This window comes from Zootoca vivipara, chromosome 5 (genome assembly GCF_963506605.1).
Source record: "Zootoca vivipara chromosome 5, rZooViv1.1, whole genome shotgun sequence".
Lineage (NCBI taxonomy): Eukaryota > Metazoa > Chordata > Lepidosauria > Squamata > Lacertidae > Zootoca > Zootoca vivipara.
This window is the reverse complement of record NC_083280.1, coordinates 80,116,894-80,138,549: the sequence shown is the minus strand read 5'-3', so window position 1 is coordinate 80,138,549 and position 21,656 is coordinate 80,116,894. Positions and strand designations below refer to the sequence as shown.

At 46.1% G+C, this 21,656-nt stretch overlaps 1 protein-coding gene across 1 annotated transcript in view; it reads left to right on the top strand.

Annotated features, from left to right (window-relative positions):
* The first annotated feature begins 8,425 nt into the window (after positions 1-8,425).
* Positions 8,426-21,656, top strand: part of TSPAN14 (tetraspanin 14) — a 43,021-nt gene continuing 29,790 nt past the window's right edge. Inside the window, exon 1 of the mRNA XM_060274990.1 lies at positions 8,426-8,778. The gene's annotated coding sequence lies outside the window, so the exon portion shown is untranslated. The remainder of the gene's footprint in view (positions 8,779-21,656) is intronic.

The window sequence follows — 21,656 nt, the reverse complement described above, 5'->3', positions numbered from 1 at the left end:
TGACAAGATCAGGATGCCAACCACACAAACCCCGAACATTTGTGGCATGGACACTTAACCGGGTTTCAGCAGGAAGGTAAACACACCAATTGGAAATGAAGCAGTACGCCCGCTCTCCAACGGGCACCAACGGCATAGAAACAGGTTGTGTATAACTGCGCCGATTGCACCATGAATACCGGTAGTAAGAAAAAGAACGTGTCTTGTTTCTTCGCTCCTCATGACCCCAACTGGTTGCCCCAATTTCCCGTGCGATTCCTTTGGGGCAAAAAGGGCTTGCGTGGATTTGGCACATGAGGATAAGTGTATAGAATTGTGCTGAAAATTTATTTATTTTTTACTCTACACACAGAAACACACAAGAGTCATCCCCCCACCTCTCCCATGTCAGTCCTCATTTATGTTTGCCCTGCCAAAGCGCATAGGTCACTTTCCCCATTGTTATTTTGCAGCGGTCTCAATAACCAGTTGGGAAGTGCATCTTATCCGCAAAATAATAAAATATACAGTACTGCCTTCCAACCACAACAAACACAGATTCCGGGAGGAACTTGCATTCTCTGTTTGTCAACTGAGCATGGCTTTTTTGTCACATAGCATTCCTTTTTTAAAAAGAAACCAGCAGTGATCTGTTAAACCACATACAGTGGTACCTCTGTTTATGAACACAATTGGTTCCGGAAGTCTGTTCATAAACTGAAGCGATCATAAACTGAAGCGAACTTTCCCATTGAAAGTAATGGGAAATGGATTAATCTGTTCCAGACGGTCCGCGGAGTACTCAACTGAAGCGTACTTAACCCGAAGCATGGGTGTAATTGGTTCCGGAAGTGTGCTCATAAACTGAAGCGTTCATAAACTGAAGCGAATTTTCCCATTGTTGCAAGCATTAGCAGGAGAGGGGCTTGCTCACAGCCCTACAAAAACCCTCACACATTCTTTCCACATGGGAACAGGCTTCTGGTCGACTTATTTAATGCATATACTGCTATGTGCAATGGAACCCCAATGGTAGCTGGTATTTATTTATTTACTTAAGGTGCAAGCAGTCTTAAGATGGGATGAATTGTACTGCAGAACTGGCAGGGTGGGGGTTCTGAAAATTTGATAGCCTCGGGGGCCCACGCGAGATGACTGAAAATTAGTGAGGCCTGCCTGTCACAAAATGGCGGTGCAGGGGCAGAGCTGGTCACAAAATGGCTGTCGATGTAAGACTGGCAAGCCACAGGCATCCTTTTCTACTGAGCATGCAAGAAGCCCCATCTCCCAATTCCTGGCATTTCCAGCTAGGGCTTGGGGGGGCGGGGAAACCCTGCCTAAAATGCTGGAGAGCTGTTGCCAGTCAGTGTAGACATTGTCAAGCTAGGATAGACCAATGGTCTTGACTTGAGTCTAAGGCAACTTCCTATGGTCCACAGCTCAGATTTGCTCAAGCTAAGTAGACAATTTGCTCTGGAAGTGATGATACGGCTTCTCCTCTTTGGGCAGAGATCACTGATCCAATTGGAAAAGGCCTTGGGGGGAGAGGCTTGAGTTATGTATACACCCTCCACAAATTTCATGCCCTCTCCAGGCAGGAAATTGTGGGAAACAGTGGTGTAGTGTGGGGGGGGGGCATTTGCCCCCGGTGCAAAAGTGTTAGGGGGCTCAAAACTTGAGTAGGCAGTGCTGCCTCAATACAGCTTCAGGCTTTCGTTGATGGACTCCATTGAAAACGGCTTCTCCATGCGAACCAGGAAGAGATCTCTCCAGACCACAGAAGACTCTTCTTATCTCTGCAGCAGCAATCTCCTGGGTGATGCTTCTCAGTAGCCCTGGTTAGGATTGTGCTGTGAATCATCTACACTACAGCTGTACTAAAGAAGCCAGAAAAAAGGACTGAAAGTCATGAAAGTGGTGATGAGAAATATTAAGCTAAAGAGCATATTTTACCTGAATCATTTATTGGAAGAGTCAAAATATCGATCTGATTAGTAAAATTGTGAAAAGCCCCATTTGGATTTATTTATTTTTTGTTTCTTGTTTAAACTGATATAACCAACCGGCAGCCTAATATTTTATAGTAATGGCAGTTACAGTATGTTACAACAGCGACCTCTGCTGATTTTTATCTGCATTCTTCTGCTACTGCAGGGTGAAATTAGTGGTGGCTGGTGACATTTTGATTTTGTAGGGCTGCAATTTGTAACTTCGCTGTACAGCACTTAATTAAGAAAGTGTGCCATTACACATGTGCAGAGTGCCAGGGTCTCCTTATTAAAAGACATCATTTATCATGTGCACATTGATGGGCAGGAAAGAGCTTCCATGTAAGAGGGTCCAAAAATGCTTTTCAAACAAGACTGATTCTATTTCTTTTTAGAAATTAAGCCATGCCGCGTGACATACGTTTCTGAATTCATATACTGTTTATACATAAACAACAATTGCAAAAAAAACACCCTTAAACACAAAAAAGCTCTTAAAATGTAAGGAACACTTGCTTCTAGTTGCATGCGGTTTTCCTCCCCCGAAACACCAACCTAACTTTTCATTATCCAAAAACACCTTCCCCTTCTCAATTAAAAGCACAAAGTATTCCAACCAATAGACAAAAAATGAGGGTATATCAGAGCCTAGCCAGGGGCGTAGCAAAGGGGGCCATGGGGGCGGGGCACCCCGGGTTCCACTCTGAGAAGGGTGACACTTGGCGGCCCCCCTGCGAGCGAGCGAGCAGCCAACCGCCGCCCGGTAAAACGCCTCGCTCGGCGGCTGGCTGCTTGCTCACTTGCTCGGCCAGTGCGCACTTTGCTTCTTCCTGCTCGGGCGGAGGCGAGGGGCGGGCCAGGGCCTCCGTGGCTCTGCCCAGCAGGAAGCTTCAGCATATCTGCCGAGGGGGGGAGCACTGTGTGTGCATGCGGAAGCTGGCCACGAGTTGCTAGTCGGGCGGAAAGCGTTCCAGAGCGAGGATGGCCGCTGCGTCCGTTGCTCAGCTGCAGAAGCTCACGAAAAGCTTGGCCTATTGCTCAACATCCAAAAAACCCAAAGTTCTTCACCAACAAGTACAAAATAACCCCTCTGCAGCGCCACAAATCCAACTCAATGGTGTAACATTGGAAAATGTTGATCAGTTATCTTTCCACAAGAGCTGACATTGATGCCAAAATCCAGCACCGCTTGAGCTCTGCGAGTGCGACTTTCTCCCGAATGAAGTGCAGAATGTTTGAGGACCGGGACATTCGCAGGGAAACCAAAATGCTTTTTTTACAAAGCTATTGTACTGCCAACCTTACTGTATGCTTGTGAAACATGGAGCACTTATAAACGCCATCTCCAACTCCTCGAAAGATTCCATCAACGGTGTCTCTGATAATTTTTACACCTCACTTGGGAAGACAGGTGAACTAATACCAATGTACTGGAAGAAGCAAAGATCACCAGTGTTGAAGCGATGATTCTTCAACATCAACTTTGCTGGACTGGTCATGTTGTGCGGGTGCCTGATGATCGTCTTCCAAAGCAACTACTCTATTCCGAACTTAAAAATGGAAAGTGTAATGCTGGTGGTCAACAAAAGAGGTTTAAAGAATGTCTCAAGGCAGATCTTTTTAAAAAAGTGGTATAAACACGAACAATTGGGAAACACTTGCCTGTGAGCACTCCAGTTGGAGCCTTTACCAAAGGTGTCATGGGCTTTGAAGACCCTCGAGGCAGGCACGCTTGGCAAATCCACACCGTGATCAACTCCCGCCTGGAAACCAATGTCCCCACTGTGGAAAGCAGGGGCGTAGCCAGGATCAAAACTAGGGGGGGGCAAGCCATGGTCGTTCAGGGGCGGGGCCAAGGCACGGGAGGGGAGGGGCCATGAAGTGGGAATGTGGGCGGGGCTACAGGCCAGCGGGCCTGATGACATCGTGGCAGTGGCGGAGGCAGCGGCCACCTTGTGCTTCTGGGGCTGGCAGCGTTGGCGGCTACCCTGCTTGGCTGGAGAGGACGGGAGGGTCAGGCAGGCGAGAGGGGGTGGCAGGGCGGGCGAGGGCGAGGCAAGGCATGGCCGCAGCCACGACAGCTCCGAGGCATTGCTGCATATCAGCATAATATTTCAACCATGGTTCAAGCCCCACCTTAGGAAAAATTCCTGCATTGCAGGGGGTTGGACTAGATGACCCTTGTGGTCCCTTCCAACTACAATTCTATGATTCTATTGATATATTACCATAGCATATGCATCATTCTGCTTTCTTGAATTGTCCTACTCCTAGGCATAGCAGCCAACTCCTAGAGGCCTAGGTGCCTCTCTCTCCCCCCCCCCCAATTACTGGTAAATACCGTATTTGAAAGAGTCATCCCCCCATGTTGATGGGCTTTCTATGTGGGGCTTATCTGTCCCCCCTATTTTATTAAGGATGGAAGAGGGAGGGAAGGAAGGAAGAAATAGAGAGAGGGATAACTCATATTTGTGGGTGCCTCTGGGTGACGCTGTGATGCTGGAACTCTGCATGTACAGGAGCCTTGTAAGCAGCTTTCTCTCTGCTTGATTTACAGCAGGCACATCCAACAGGTAGATTGTGATCTACCAGTAGATCACTGGATGTCTGTGGTAGATCACTGGTAGGTCACTGGCACCCCTTAAAAAAGCTCACCCAAAATTTTCCTCCTCCCTAAAAAAAGTTGAACTATGACCTGAAGCCCTAAACAAAAATGGGCCTCCCCCCCAGACTGGAACACCACTGCTTTTTATAAACATCACTGTGTCTGTCAAAGCTACAGCCCCCCCTTTCTTATTCACTTCCTTTTAGCCTTGCAGAGCCACCTTAGTCAAATTGAATCCTGAGTCTGCACCTTCATTAAATCGCCAATAGAACTCTTAATGCTCCTGAATGCTCATTAACAACTCCCACTTAAGAACAATAGGGTGAAATGGTCAGCTATCGAATCTTGCCTGGGGATATCTGCTCCATTGTCTTAACTGCTTAACTACTGGTAGCCACTTTGCTTTATTTATTTGATGTGTTTTTGTTACAGCTGTGTCCCCCCCCCCCCAGCAAGCGGAGACTTAGCTGCTCTTGCTAAAGCAAAGCCCTTTCCACTTCAGTTTTTGGAGGGGAAAAGTGCTGGTTATGGTCTGTAAAATACGTTAATTTTTTGCTTCTAGGGGGGGGCAGCTGCCCCCTCCTGCCCCCCCTTGCCTACGCCCATGGTGGAAAGATGTGTGGATCCAAAGCTGCCCCCCCCCCCAGTCACTTATGGACTCATTGTTAAAACCATGTTTATGGAAGACAATCTGACTCGGCTACGAGTGATCACCAAAGAAGACAGAAGAAGTATGGGGAGAGGTGGGGAAATAAAGGCGCGGACCCCACCCTGCAGCCACAAGCTCTCTGTCACCAGGTCAACGCAGGGTTCGTGCCCTTGCGCTTCCAGCCTGTGGTCAATGAAATAAGAACCAGGGCAGTACCAGCTGTGTGGGAGCCAAGTGATAAGCAGAAAAGGGTGCAGCAGACAGGAAAAGATTGCCTCATCCTAGCCCAGACATGCCTGCTTCTCCCGTCCTGACCAGCTGCACTCATGAAGACAGGAAGGGCCCTGCTGAGTCAGATCGAAGGGCCCACATTCTGCCAGCAACAGCAGCCGGCTATAAATGACTCCAGAAAGCTTGCAAAGACAGGCCAGTGAGAGGCCTCAAACTCCAATGGGACCTCAAATTTAGACACTTGATAATTTTTTGGCATTTGATAAGTCTCACAACTTCTTTTTATGCTTATTCAGATTTAGGGCAGTGCGAATGGCTCCCCCCACCCCTACCCCAGGTGCTGAGCTGAAGGGGAACATCTCACGTTATTGGCCGAGGGAGCCGGTGTACAGCTTCCAGGTCATGTGGCCAGCATGACAAAGCCGCTTCTGGTGAACCAGAGCAGCGCACGGAAACGCCGTTTACCTTCCCGCTATTTATCTACTTGCACTTTGACGTGCTTTCGTACTGCTAGCTTGGCAGGGGCTCACCCCGTCGTGGGGATTCGAACCGCTGACCTTCTGATTGGCAAGCCCTAGGCGGTTTAACCCACAGCGCCACCCGTGTCCCATGTATACAGGTACCTTCTCATAAAAAAGCAACTGTAGCAAAATGAATTATTGCGAAAATAAGAAGTATTTAGGGCACAGCACCAAAGGCTGTCCTCGCTCAGGGTGCCATATTACCCAAGTCCCCACCTGAGTTATCAGAGCAAAATGTGATACACTCTCAGCTTAGAGCACAAGTTAAAGCAAATGATGAACTGATTTGGTAAAAGCAGTGTTTTTTTCTTCTTCTAAAAAAATGTTTAGGGGTACTCTCATTTTGACTCAAGAAAATCACCATTTTACAGTTTCCTGCATTCCCCCGGGGAAAAAAGCACTGGGTAAAAGACATGGTTTTTGTTAAGCAGTATAGATTTTGTCATATCAGAGTTAAAAACTTCAATACAGTAATACCTTGGGTTACGAACGCGATCCGTTGCGGATCGCAGTTCGTAACCCGAATAGTTCGTAAACCGAACGCGACCCGAAGCGCCATTTTGCGCATGCGCAAAGCACGATTTTTGCGCTTTGTGCATGCACAGACTGCGCGCACGCCGCTTCTGCGCACGCACGCGCGGCGAAAACACTTCCGGGGTTGCGCTGTTCGTAACCCGAACTGTTCGCAAACCGAGGTATTTGTAACCCGAGGTACGACTGTAATAATTAGAGGCCGCCCCCTGCTTTTGTTGCTCACTAATCCACCACTTGCCGACCCGCACCACTCCCCACACCCAACCCCTATCCACTCACAGCCCCTTCAAGCTCCCCATATTCTCAAAGCTCTTCTGTGTCCGCCCCCCCCTGGTTTATTCAAACCCCTGCTCTTGTTTAAAACCACCATTTTGAAACTTGCCTTCTCTTTCGCTTCTCTTGCCCATGTTGACTTCATGAAAATCCAAGAATGCACTGAGGCAAATTTTCCAATGGATGAATGCATGGTGACAGCCTTAACTTTTTATGTATATAGGAAGAAATATAGCTATTAGACCACGGTGAAGATATGCTCTCAGATCAGCTGATTTTATCATAAAGAAACCACTCGCTCTTTTTTCGGCACCTTATTTTGTTTACGTGTGCTGTCATTTTAAAATTTAAATCATGGCTGGGCATGCAAAAGCTGGAAGTGGCCTGGGCTCCTCTGGACCCTTGAGAAGGGCAAACAGGGAATTAATGTGACAGCTCTCTCCCGTGTTCTCTGCCCTCAACACCAAGTATTCAGTGATATGCTGCCTCTGAGCTTGGGAGTTCCCACGGCTCATAGTTATGGATAGAGTTATTCTATAGGAATGTCTTTAATTGCATCCATATGCAATACCCACTTGACATTCCCAGCCTCACCTAAAGTTGCTGGGGATTGAATCTGGGACCTTCCGCATGCAAACCTACCTCGCTGGGTTGTTGTGAGGATAAAAAGAAGGGGGGAATGATGAGTGGCACCCTGAGCTCTTTGAGGGCGGGGTGGAAATGCATTAAGGCAGAGTCCACCACCTTCCAAGGGGGTCTGTTCCACTGCTGAACAGCTCTTACAGTCAGAAAGTTCTTCCTGAAGCTTAGTCAGAATCTCCTTTCTTGTAACTCGGATCCACTGGTTTGGGTGCTACTCTCCAGAGCCGGAGAAAACAAGGTTGTGCCATCTTCCACGTGACAGGCCTTTAGATATTTGAAGGTAGCTGTCACATCTCCTCTCAGCCACTCTTTTCCAGGTAAGACTTACCCAGCTCCTTCAACCGTTCCTCATAAGGCTTTGTTTCCAGATCCTTGATCATCTTGGTCACCCTCCTCTGCACACATCCCAACTAGTCAATATCCTTATTAAATTGTGCCACCAGGAACTGGACACTGAGAGGATTTAGAATAATCTGACCCTGCCAGATGATGATAATCTTAGCTCAACCTTCGCTCCCCAGATGCTATGGGACTACAACTCTCATCAACCCTAGCAAGCAGGGGGACCAGCGGTCAGGGATGAAGGGAGTTGTAGTCCTACAAAACCTGGTCCCCCAAGGTTGAGCTAATAATGCCTGGCCCTGCATTTTTTAAAATATACACACCCACCATAGGAACTAACTCCTAGGGGGTCGAGGGGTCTTTGCCCCCCCAATAAAATATTTAACGGGTTCCCCCCCCCCCTCCCCAGTTGACGAACATTGCCATTCAAATAGTGTGAGTACGCAGCCCCATGTGATCGATTATGCTGGGCGGAGCTTACCTGCCCCCTCAATATTTTATTAAAATTGGCACCCCTGACCCCCCCCTGCAGAACAAGGGACGCGCGACGCCTCGCTTTCAGGGCGCTTCTCCGCGCAAGGCTGCGACCAGGCTCCCCGAAACACGGCGCGGCTTGACGGATGTTATTCCGCGCGCAGGAAGGGAGAGGGAGCTCGCTGTCTCCAGCCTCGCACTTCCCTTTTACTAGGGAAGGGAGGGAAAGAGAGAGAGAGAGAGAGAAAGAAAGGAAAGAAACGCCGGTGGGGGAGGGCGCGCCGGGTTGTAAAGCAGGCGTGGCCAGGCGAGCTTTGCGCATGAGATTTCCTGTCCTGCCCAAGAACAGCCAGCGCGCAACGAGGGCAGCCCCGACGCCCACCTCGCTCCTCTCCAAGCTCGCTTTCCTTGGGTGGCGTTTAGGCGGAGTCATGGAACGCTTAAAGCACGAAAGGAGCTGAATTTTTCCTCTTCCTCGAAGGCACTTCAGGGTTCTCCCCCCACAACTTGGTGGAAACTTGCCAGGCTCCCTGCTACTTGGTAAGTTTTGGTTTCCTGTGCGCTCCTGAGCTTCGCGCTCGCCTCTCTGCTGCCCGACGACCCGGTTGTTGTTGTTAGAACTTTAACTGCTGGTTTTCTCTCTCGATCCTGTTGTCTTTCGCTTTGTTGTTCTCCGCTCCAAGCCTCCTCTTGCGCGAGCCTTGCCCACTGGGATCGAGTTGCTCACAGAACACGGACAAATATATATATTTATATTTATTTACATATATCCCCCCCCGCCTTTGGTGAGCTGCAGGGCCTTTCAGGAAACGGGGAGGGCTTTCAGAAGGCCCATAGCAAGTTCAGCTTGGGCAGAGAGTTTTCAGCTTTCGAGTTATCAGAGGTTTGTTTCTTAAATTTTCAATTGGGGAAGGCAGATAGTGTGTTGTTGTTTTTTTTAAAAAAGTTTCCGTCCTTTGGAATATTTAAATCTGCAGACTTGGGGAAGAGGAGCTTTAACTTGTATTGAGAGGTATTTCCCCCTCCTCCCATGAATACTGAATTCAGTTCTGCTAAACCTTTTCCTGAGAGCAATTTCCTGCCTCCTCATTGAGTGTTTGCTAGCTCATTTGACAGGAAAATTATGACTTATTTGCCACACCCTGTCTCATCCCTTTGGCTTTCTGAACTACTTAGTCACTGAAAACAGGTGAAAAGTTTAGATAAGTGACACTATTTTTTCCTGATAAAACTACATCTCATCCCTTTGACTTTCTGAACTACTTAGTCACTGAAAACAGGTGAAAAGTTTAGATAAGCGACACTATTTTTTTCTGATAAAACTAGTAGTAAACTAACAGTATACTAGTGGTGAGACATTTTGCATCCGATAAATGGGGGTTCATAGAATCATATAATTGCAGACTTCGAAAGGGTCATTTAGTCTAACCCCCTGGAAAGCAGGAATCTCAAAATGTGGTCCTCCACTCATTTTGAAACCATACTGCTTAGCTTTCCAAACGTGCTAACATTTTTGTTGTTGTTCATAGGATGATGGCAACTTAGTAGGCTCGAAGCAAAACCACCCAACTGAATAACTCCTACTGCCTTCTGTCTTCAGCTAACTGCATGCCGGCCCTACTGTTAGGCAGGGTGGTGTACATTGGCAGGATGGGGAAAAAAGGTGTGCGTATCATGTGGCCTGCTGTCCTGTGCAGTAGAGGATGCTGCCCTGTTGTCAGTGGTGACGGAAGAATTTGCTACTAGGCTGGTTAGTTTATTGGGCCCCATCTGAACTTTTACATTTAAAGCAGGATCATATCACTTTAACAGACATGCGTTCACCCAAAGAATGGGGGGGGGAGTGAAGTGTAGTTTGTTAAAGGCGCTGAGAGTTGCCCCTATTCCCTTTAAAGAGCTACAAATTGCAGAGTTCCCTGGGAAGAGGGATTCAGTGTTAAACCACTCTTTGAGTTGTAACTCTTTTGACGGGATTAGGGATTATAAAGGAAAATTTGCAGATTTACAGAGAATAACTTCTTGCACATAAAGCTAGCTTCTTCCACATTGTGCTCACTGATGTTCTGTTTGTGTGAATGCAGTCTCAGTTCTGTGGATACACTGGGTCCTTGGAAAAGCTGGGCAAGGTATCCTTGGGAGGCCGGGAAATGGGACTGTGGGTAACCTGAATTTCTTGGGTGCTCTGTGCAAAGTGAGAAAGGTGGCACTGCCCAGAAAAGTTTTGCCTGGACACAAAATGATAAAACCTCGCAACTCGTGGGAGTGGCCCTGCCTGTGGATTTGCTAGGCAAGGCAAAGACTCATCTGATGCTTCAGAGACAACCACTCCCTGCCTTGTACTTCCCATTGAGTCAACAAGCATTCCACTTACTACACAGTTAGCAGCTCTGATTTTAATACCTCTTGTTAGTTGGCAGACTAAATTTATTTCTGAATAAAAACAGAGCCTATTTCCTTGAACAGGGGTGAAATGCTGTAGGTGTGGGTGGTACTATCAGATACACAGAATCACAGAGTTGGAAGGGAGCCTGAGGATCACCTAGTCCAGGCATCCCCAAACTTCGGCCCTCCAGATGTTTTGGACTACAATTCCCATCTTCCCCGACCACTGGTCCTGTTAGCTAGGGATCATGGGAGTTGTAGGCTAAAACATCTGGGGGGCCGCAGTTTGGGGATGCCTGATCTAGTCCAACCTGAATATGCAGCTGTCCCATACAGGGATCAAACCTGCAATCTGGTGGCTTGGAAGGAGGACCTGTTGTAGTTCTAGACTAGAAGCTAGCCAAGGGCCAAATCCTGTGTTGCTGTAATGACAGGAGCACCACTGAAGATGGGTTCCCTGCAGCAATCATCCGTTTCCTCGCTTGCACTGTGAATCTTTACATCCATGCGGCAAGCTCCTAGCAGTCAATGTGGAGAGGACATTGAGACCTGAAGTCAAGTGAATGACTGCACATTTGTGGGGTCCCAGTGCCATAGGATGGTCACACAATGAGCGCTGCTTTTTGTGCAGTAACCAATTCCTCGCAGATAGTGCCATAGGGGAGAGCAAGAGAGTGGTTTCCGTAATGTGTCACTGTTGTGCAAATGGTGGCTTTCAGTTGGGTGACAAAAGTCCAAGGCTATGCCTCTTAGCTCTGTTTCCACAGCACGATGGGATTGTGTGGAAAGTACTTGTAAATTTTGCTATCATGCACATTTTTTAGCCTGCAGGCTATTATGTTTATGGTCTAGGTCTGGAACCTACATACGTACCTTTGGGATTTTCTTCTCTCAAGTACGCCTTTCTGCTTTTAAGACAATCAGAGGAGGCCTTGTTTGAGAGTGTGTCACATGGAGAACACCCAAGGGGGGCTATTGTGTTGCAACTAAATCTAGGAATTCTTTGATTAACCGCTGTTTGTTGTTATAATATATCCCAACCAGGAAACTGTGGTTACTAGGATCACAACAAGTGAGGATCTTAAACTCCAAATAGCTAGAGCAGGGATCCCCAAACTAAGGCCCGGGGGCTGGATGTGGTCCAATCGCCTTCTAAATCCAGCCTGCGGACGGTCCGGGAATCGGCATGTTTTTACATGAGTAGAATGTGTCCTTTTATTTAAAATGCATCTCTGGGTTATTTGTGGGGCATAGGAATCCATTCATATTTTTTTCTTCAAAATATAGTCCAGCCCCCCACAAGGTCTGAGGGACAGTGGACCGGCCCCCTGCTGAGAAAGTTTGCTGACCCCTGAGCTAGAGGGTTAGTAATCCAAGATATGTGCATCTGAATCAAGCCAATGAGTATTGGCTTCATCTTATCAAGAGCCTGCTTCTTGATGACTTTGGGATCAAAGTGTATGAGTCATTCAAATGTGTGAGACAGAGTGAGCATTTGATACAGGGTCTCATTGAAGGGTCAAGAATGTTTCTGCCCCCAGCTTTTGTTTCTCAGCGCTGCAAAAGGACTGCAGGCAAGTACTTGGTGCCTTGAGCAGAGCTGTAGCTAAGGGGTGGTGAGGTGGGCCCCCATCAGGGGCGCAGGCGATTGGGGGGTGGGCGGGCACAAAATTGGCTTAAAATATGTCCATAAATATAAATATTGATTACCGCATTGCCTCATAAGAAATGGTTTTAAATAGAGGGTGCATTGAATGGATTCAAGAGCTAATTTGTCCTTGGCTGGGGGATGCAATCTGGATGGTTCTGCCAGGGGCACAAGATTACCTAGCTATGGTCCTGGCCTTGAGAAAAAGAAGCTACAGTACTGGCATTACTGAAGGATATTTTTCTGATAGTCAGTGTGTAGTGGGGAAGGGTATGATCAAAAGGTCTGGTACAGAAGCTGCTACCTTGAAAGCGTATGGTATTAAAATCATAATGATAATTCTTCAGAACTTTTAAATACGATCCCACTTAAGATCTCTTAGTGAACTGTTTGCTCATGATTCCTCTCCACATTCTCCAAATTCCTCTCAATCAGTGGCTTTTAAATGTGGCTTAGAATTGCATCTGTAATGACACTAACCATGGTTAATGCTAAACTGGGTTTGCAAATCCAGATTTAACACCCAAGAGTTTAAGAGGCTAGTACTAACCAAGATTCCCCCTGGTTAGTGCAGACACTAAACAGTGGCTTAAAGTGGACAAAAAGAGGGAGATCTGTGCCTTGAAGAAGAGGCGGGAAGGGGTGTCTGCTCGCTATTTCATAACCAGTGTTAAGAGGTTGGTAACACCAATTCTTTTCCTGGCCAGAGAGATGGCTACCAGTTCTAGTAAGATGCAAAAAAGTTGTCTAAATGGAAACCACCTTTACAAATTGTTTGTTTCTTCAGGTGAATGAGTGGTACATTTGCCCACTACCTAGCCTTCAGTTTCAAACAAATATGGCGGGTTGGGTGGGAGAAGCCTTTTTAAAACCACCACACAAGTCGTTGAATGTCTGCAAGAAGTGTTGATACCTTGATCTCCTGGTGGAGCTTTGCCATTGCTTCCTGAGGAAACAAAAAGGCTAACAGCTTCCTTAAAAGACTGGGACATTTATTACAGCACGAATTACTTCTGGAGATTGGACGGAAGATGGTGAGCCAGAACTGCTCTGTCTCTGTCATGGCAACATTCTCGTGAAACAGCTTCCTGAAGGGAGTCTGCCAAACATTGACTTTGGGGGTGCTTATGAAAACAACCAGGGTGGGTTTTTGTTTTGTTTTGTTTTGTTACAGTTGTGCATGCAAAACACTTCTTGAAATTCTTTAGCCTTTTTTTGCGGCCAGAGAATTTGAGACGCTGTTACACTGAATTTCATCAAGGAAAAGGAGTTGAATTCAACAGTTCCTCAGCAGTATCAATAGTACAGCTCCTTTTTTGGGGGTGGGGTGTGTGTGGAGCTGCTGCAGCAGCAAGTTTGGGCAACGGGACCTCCATTTTGCATTCTTCAACAGTAGCCATGCACGGCATTATAGAGGAAAAATAGGGTCTGTCACCAAAATATTCAGCAAAAAAATCTGCAAAGTGGACTTTTTCTGGAGTGAGGGGGTGGGATCTCTCTTGTCTTCTGATAAATTTTTGGCTTAGATCTAGTTCTTTGTAATGGACTGGCCCCCCTCCCCATTTCATGGATATTTTATTTTATTATAGAATGGCTGTTTTTGAGAGTTCTTGTTTGAACCATCTCCCATATATCCACCCCCCCTTTTTCTTCCTCTTCAGGGTTTTAAGGATAAATAATGAATTTGCAAGCTTCGTTTAAAGAAGGTGGCCAGATGGTGGCCTTATTTATTGGGAGACGCTAGCAAAGGAAGGGACAGAGGAAGCTTACTTCTGCTGACTATTTATAATGAAAAGATACAAGAATGAGGAAATGTGAGAATAGCTTCCACAAAGAATGTCCTCCTCTTTTCCTCAACAACCTCAAAAAACTGTGTTTCTGCTATTTATAAGCTTTCCTTTTCTGTTAAGCCTTCAGAGCGCCTGTCACATTTGTATCCTGTCCTTTGTGCTGGACAATTGAAAAGGTACTAAAAAGACACAAACAACTAATATCCTCAAGTAAAATCCCACGCAAAGACACTGCTAAATAGAAATGTGGGTTTCCTGAATATTTTGGATCGCTTAATGAATCTGGAAGAATTCTCAGTGCCCTAAATCACTAGAAATCTCATTTAGCACATCCAAGTGACACCCCATTTAAGAAATACAATAAATAATAATGATGATGATGATGTAGGTTTTTAAAGTTAAAAATTGTATAAATCTCTGAAATGATTTTCAAGAACGCAAAAGTAGCTGAAATGAATTATATGATAGCAGGGCAGGAAAGTAAATAAAGTGCATACAGGCAGTGTTAGAAATTAGCCATGCATGTTTTGCAACTAACGCAGGTCCAATTGCGACCACATGGAGATGTCTGGATGCCAGGTTAGTGCGTGGGGAAAACAAAATGAGAAGGATCTGAAATATTTTCCCTGAAGCTTGCTTCTGTTTTATTCTGGATTGGCTTGCTTGATGTTTTGATATGTTGTAAACCACTTTGAGATTTGTTCTTTAAAATATAAAGCAGTATATAAATGATACTACTACTAATAATAAACTCAATTACAAAAAAAGGGCCACACAAACAGCACCTAGACATCCCATTATGGTGATCACAACCTAGGTTTAAGGTGCCATTAGGCAATTAGATTTTATATACAGTCACACCTCGGTTTACGTCCACTGCGGTTTGAGTACTTCTCGGACCTGGAAGTGTTTACTTCCGGGTTCTGCAGCACGCACATGCGCAGAAGCGATCTGCACGTGCATGCGCAGAAGCACTCTATCGGTGCTCGGTTTAAGTAGTTTTCGGGGAGCGAATGGCTCCCTGGAACCAATTAGGTACTTTAACCAATGTACCACTGTAAGAGTTTCTAACTCTGGCTGCAGTCCTAAAGCTGGCTTAAGGGCATGTAGGAAGCTGTAGAATGCAGGTATATAGGGACCACCAAGCAGGAAAGCCCATCAGCCAGAGAGCAACTTACGCCACCAGAGGCCACCTGAAAACTCGGTTGGCATAAGTAGGCCATCACCAGTACATTTTGCCAGTAGCATGTGGGGTGGGGAGGGATGTGTCAGAGGCAACTAAGGATCTACAGGATCTTAACTCACCTCATTTCCCCCAGACGCCCCAAAAGGAGTCCTCAAGCTACGCCAGCCCCAAAGGTGATATAGTGGATCTCCTATTGGCTGCAGTGGAAGGAGAAAGAAATGAGGAAGGCAGAAAGAGAGGAGCTTTCAACCTCCACCGTGGTTGCAGTGAGTGGAAGGGCATTGAGAGCTTGGCCATGGCTTTCACCTCCCCACCCACCCACCCACCAAACAACAAAAAAAGAATTGCTCTGGCAGTGATGTTTAAATCCTTAAACAAATTCAAACTTTATTTGAAAATACTTTTATTGGAATACTTGTAAATATTTTAAATGACATATAATAGTAGTAGTAGTAATAATACTACTACTACTAATAATAAATAAATAAATAATTTGTTGTAGTAGTAGTATTACTCCACCCTTTTTTATATGACTTACATATAAAAATGAGAATTGCTAAAAACACAGTAACACACATTTCTCTTACATTGTTTAGATTTTAAGACAAAAGAAGAAGAAAAGCTCTTAAAGCTATCAGTGTATTCATTTTCACATGCATGAAGAACTGTACGTGTAAATATATATCTGCTTCCTGGCGATAGTTAAGTACAGCTTGGCTTTCAGCTTTGACCAGTCACCATTCCAGCTGCCGAGTTTATTTGTACTGTGTTCATCTACCATGTTACTAATTAATTTTATGACACAACACATTTCTAAAAGTGGAAAAATTAACACCAGCCGCCGCTGGTTGCAAGCAGCACTTTCCAGATTTCTGGCAGAAGAAATGTGCTTTTACTGGTTTCTGTAACTATAGTGCCATTGTCCACCTCTCTTTCGCTTACAAAAGGGCCACTTGTGCTCGTTCTTTTTGCAACAGGACAGACAAGAGGCCGAAGATGGTTGGTAGCAGACTTGAATTCAGCTGCTGTTCAGGTTTCTGTGTCTGGTGCCTAAGACTGGAACCGTCTCCCCTTCCTTGAGTAGATCCTGTTGCCTGACTCTTTGCTTTTCCGTAAAATCAGCCCTCCATCCTTCCTTTGCTCCCAGTTGATCGTGAGCAGAAATGTTGCGCCTGTCAAGTCAGAACTAGAATGAGAAAATTTCTTCTGTCATTGTCGGCTGCAGCAGATTGAACCAAAGTGATGTCCTTTGGCTCTAACTTACTGCTTGAGGTTGCTTCGTGGTGGAACTGGTCCTGTCTTCCCATCTGCCGTTTGAGAAGCACCTTAGCTGGGCAAACCTAAATAAGAAAGCATCTTGGTTTATGTGCTTGGTGCTAGGGGATCCTGAACTTTAGCCTTCTCTGTGGTAGCATCAATGACTGGTCGCCTTGCCGCAGCAATGCTCCTAGCTATAATCCCAAGCATTCTCTGGGCATTCTACTCAGTACAATAGAGTTCAGACAGGTCACGGCTGAGACATAGGCGAATGAAAGGAACCTCCGGGGGAAAATGCACAATGGGGGAAAAAGTTCCCAGCTAGCCTGACTTTCAACTGCTGCTCCTGTTGGTCACATGATGGACAAGGTGATGTAATGGGTGGAGGGTTGGATTTGGAGCAGCAGACCTGGGTTCAAACCTTTGTTTTGACCTTGAAAGCTCTCTCGGAGGTCCAGGGGCAATTCACTATTCCCCAGCCTAATCTCTCTCACAGGTAATTGTGAGAATAAAATACACAGTCCCCATGGAGTCTCCGTGGAGAAAGTATGTAAAAGTGATGGATAATTTAGAGTAGTAGTGTGTGTATCTGTTTTTGGTTTTAATTACTGTAAGCTGCCCCCAGGGTACAGGCTTTTTAAATAAAGAATTGTAGAATTGGAAGGGACTCTGAGGGTCATCTAGCCAACCCTCTGCAATGCAGGGATCTTGACACACGGTCTCCCATCCAATTTGAAACCACCCCAGACCTTGCTTAGCTTTGCAAATGTGACAGCAGCTTTTGATTGCTTCACCACTAGAAGCCATTCAGGATTAAAAAAAACACACACAGATGGTGTGTTGTAGTGGAATCTCTTATGGGATGCTTTTGTTGTCGTTTAGTCGTGTCCGACTCTTCGTGACCCCATGGACCATAGCACGCCAGGCACTCCTGTCTTCCACTGCCTCCCGCAGTTTGGTCAAACTCATGTTCATAGCTTCGAGAACACTGTCCAACCATCTCGTCCTCTGTCGTCCCCTTCTCCTAGTGCCCTCAATCTTTCCCCAACATCAGGGTCTTTTCCAGGGAGTCTTCTCTTCTCATGATGTGGCCAAAGTATTGGAGCCTCAGCTTCACGATCTGTCCTTCCAGCGAGCATGGGATGCTTTTGCATGAGCATAGAATTGTAGAGTCGGAAGGGGACCCCAAGGGTCATCTAGTTCAACCCCCTGTTGGGGAAGACTGGTTTAAGAGTCAGGACTGGGCTGACTATGCAGAAAGCTGAACTGCTTCAGGCAGCAGATTTGGGGCATCTTTCAGAACTGGAAGATTTTTTTTTTTTACTCGTACATAAGCCAAACGAAAGTGAGCTTGCTGATGCCCCACCACAGTAGCGCTGCTGTTCTGCTTCGTTCCACTTCCTCCTCTTCCTTCTCTCCAATTCAAAACTAAATATGAGGTGTGGACTTCTCTGGGCTGCCTCTCCTTCCACATCAGTTGGAGGGGAGCCAAGGTGTGCGCTTGTGGCTCTTGGGCATGGAAGGGTGATGGTGCAGGATGTCTTCTGGCCAGCTGTGTCTGCTCACCTGCAAGACCGGTGTGGCTGATGAGGAGCAGCTGTCATAGCAACAACACAAGGAGGAGGTAGGGCTCAGGGGACCAATCGTGGTTTTGCAAGGTGGGGGGTGGGGATATGTGGTGTGGTGATATGCAGGCCTACACCCGAAGTAAGTACCACTGAGTTCAGCAGGACTTACTGGCAGGTAAGCATGCATAGGACTGTGGCTTTATGAAGTAGAAGGAAGGAAGTGTTATATGAAGATGCAAATCTGCGTTTTGGTCTTTCCAGCGTGTGGTGTGTGTGTGTGCGTGTGCGCTTTTGAGCAGCAAAATGCCTTTCCACAGCCACAGCATTAAACCCTATGATGTGTTACGGTGTGAAGTGGGTGCTAAAACTCATAATGAGATTTTTGCAGGTCTGCATAGTAACATCTAGGCCCTTAGCAAAGTGGGCAATATTCTAAGCCGCTGAAACATGTCAGAATCAAACCTCCCTTTCCGCCACATCTGTTCTCCCAGGCTTAGTTTCTCTTCCTCTATCAACAGGTGTGGCATCCCCTGGCTGAGCCGGAGGCTGCTTTATTTTATGCCTCAGAAGAGTGGCAGCATCTTTGAAGATTTGAAAGGTTTTTGTTGTTGTTGTTGTTGTTCTGAGCACATTCTTGCCGTGTCACTTCAGGGGTGACTTTTGCAAGGTCTTTCAAAGGGCTCCCCAGAACTGCCAAACAATTCATTATTATTTTTTAGATGAGGCCTGCGACACAAAAGCGTTTTGAGAGAAGTTGTCTACATTCTCAGTGAAGGAGTCATATCACAATGGGGGAAACTTTCTCATGACCCCCATCCTAGTTGGGAGAGAGAGTGAGAGAGTGTGTTTGTTGGAAAGCTTCCCCCCCCCCCTAAATAACACTATGAAGAACAGTAACTTTTCATACATCTTGAATTCTTTTCTGCATTTTTGGCCGAAAATTGCAGTATGCATGTCGTCGCTGCTCTTCAGTTCCGATGTAGGTTCCTATACACTATTGAAGTTTCTCTAAATCGTGTCTTGTTTTCTGAGACTAGCTCAGATTTAAGTTGGAATAAAGGCATCTAGAAACCCTAAGCTGCCTCGCTGGCCAGTAAATTACTTCCAATCTTTGTCAGTCATATGCAAAGCAGGGTCTTTTCATAGGCATTTTTATTACTATTAATGAAGCTTTAGAGGTGGCTGCCGAGTGAATTCTTGAGAAACATAGTGTGATCCATCCAGAGGGGAAGGGAGAAACTGCCACACTGGGAAAATATGGGCTTGGTAAGAAGCACCCCCACTCCAATAAGAAATAAGTGTCCCTTTTATGAGTGTCACCCACGCACGCAACTAGGCCAGCGTGCGAGTTGGAATTGACATTTGGAATGCACATTCATGGAACAAATATAGACGAAACAAATGGTTGCTTTTGAAACTCTACTGAACGCCACCAGAATGCATGGTAATATGCAAACAATAATGAGTTATGTGCATGCAAAGTAAGTCTTTATTTGAAAGGACGCTGAATATTCTGTTGGTTTCTGGAAATCTGGAATGTAGCTGGGGAAGCACAACACAAACAAGCTAAAGGTTGGAGGGTGATTACAGATGCCCCCCCCCTTCTTTTTTTACCAAATTGCTAAACTACAGTGTGCATCCCACCACATGGCAAGTTGTTCACCCACATTACCCTGCCAAGTGGTGATGGTAGTTGTTTTTTTTAAAAAAAAACAACAACAACCAGTGAGATGTTAATGTCCTGGCAACTGGAAAGATTTGCACTTTTCCTGCCTAAATGAATACGCTTCATCCATTCCCTAGCCAAAATGCTTAGAACAAATTTCCAACAACTTTTATTTTCTTTCTTTTTTTTGTAAACTCAAGCTCTGGGGTAGGCAAACTGAGGCCCGGATGCCGGATCCGGCCTAATCGCCTTCTAAATCTGGCCCACGGATGGTCCGCGAATCAGTGTGTTTTTACATGAATAGAATGTGTCCTTTTATTTAAAAAGCGTCTCTGGGTTATTTATGGGGCATAGGAATTCATTCATTCCCCCCCCCCATATAGTCCGCTCCCCTACAAGGTCTGAGGGACAGTGGACCGCCCCCCTGCTAAAGTTTGCTGACCCCTGCTGAAGCTGCTTTTGAAAAGGGGTGAATGTGAACAGAGAAGTGGTTTAGAGGGGTTGCTTAACCATTTCCTGGCAAGCTTAGTTTTCAGCTTCAAATGGTTCCCCACCCCTCCAACTACAGTGGTACCTCGGTTTACAAACACAATTGTTTCCGGAAGTCTGTACTTAACCTGAAGCGTACTTAACCTGAAGCGAACTTTCCCATTGAAAGTAATGGAAAGTGGATTAATCCGTTCCAGACGGCTCAGCGGAGTACTTAAACTGAAAATACTCAAACCGAGGCGTACTTAAACCGAGGTATGACTGCATTTTTCCTTCTTCCAGGACCTAAACTCTTGTACTCTCCCAAACATGTGTCTGGAGCCTCTTGGGTTGTGTTAGGAAGCAGCTTGGGGAGCAGAATTTGGGGAGGCCAAACAGCAACCAGGAAATGGATTTTAAGCACCCACCCATCACTTCTCCCCTCAAATCCGCCATGTCCAAAGCTGCTTTTGTTTGCAAAAAGTTGCAGGTAGTGCTTTGTAAGTTAGCACAAGCATGTGCAATTTTTTGTGTGCAAACAAATGTACTGTGTCTTTTAGTTCAGGAAGGCAGGAGTGGGGGATGGTGAGAAACAACACTGATTTCCAAAGTCCTCCTGCAGGAATACAGATTCACCCTAGTGATAAGCGTTTTAACTGTTTGGGATCCAACAAGGAAGTCTGGGTCGGTTCAGGATAGGAAAAGCCCTAAGGGGAGGTGTCAGGAAAAAGGCAAGCAAGTAAGCAAGACAAAGCTTGTTGAAAGGGTCTGATTGTAGGAAGAAGGCACAGCAAGTAGAATAAGAAAGTAACAGGCATACACAAGTGGCCTGAAAGTTAGCTGCTATAACCTACTAGGCAGCCTCTTCCATATACAGTAGAGTACTGGGGCCTCACAAGAATACTCAAAAAAATCACAGCTCCATTTGCTTTTCAATGCATCGAAACGGGGCAAAGGAGCCTAACTGGTTCGCCAACTCCTAGAAAAGCTTATCTTAACTCTGTAATCCTTTGGAGCAGGGTTTATGGCATCCATGAAAGCTTCGCAGCGAGGCCGGTGGGCAGATGCCCCAGACTCTGAGATTTCAGGTGTACCATATTTGTTTTTTAAAGTAAGTTTCTGGCCCTCCGGGGGGGGGGACATTATAGGGCAAAGTGTGCTGGTAACTTCTAATCTAAACAAATTCTGTGAAATGAGGGTGGTGTGGCTGCCTTGTACATTTTTACTGGTAATAAGAAATGCTCCTTGCTACTAGACAGTAACAGCACCAGCGTCTGTCTGTGTGAAATCTTCATAACTAGAACCAGCAAGACCCAACAGATTTCCAATGGTAATCATAAGGTCATCGGAGGCGATTGTCTCAGCCATTTTGGTTATGCCACACACAGCGGCGGAGCTTCATGCTCCGCCACTAGGGGCGGAGAGCAGGCGCGCTGCACCCAGTGACGTAGCG